Genomic DNA, 285 nt, shown 5'->3' with positions numbered 1-285 from the left:
TGTGCCGGGACATCACTCACATCTGGCTGGACCATCAGCACCTCCCTGGACTGTTTTGTCCAGGCCTCTATATGCATTATTTCCCCTCTTCCAGGGTTTGACCCAAGCCTGGTGACAACGTGACACGGCAGGATTTGGAGCCTGAGACCCAAATCACTCCCAAAATGGGGGAGGACAGCAGAGGGGGACAGGCATAGCGGATCACGTTGCTCGCCCCGCCGACTCCTGCCCTCCGAGCCTTCTTTGCAAAACTTCAGTTGCTGCGCAGAAACATCTGTTTTCCTA

Source organism: Phaethon lepturus, unplaced genomic scaffold (genome assembly GCF_000687285.1).
Source record: "Phaethon lepturus isolate BGI_N335 unplaced genomic scaffold, ASM68728v1 scaffold25031, whole genome shotgun sequence".
In the NCBI taxonomy this organism is placed as follows: domain Eukaryota; kingdom Metazoa; phylum Chordata; class Aves; order Phaethontiformes; family Phaethontidae; genus Phaethon; species Phaethon lepturus.
Note: the sequence above shows the minus strand (reverse complement) of the source record.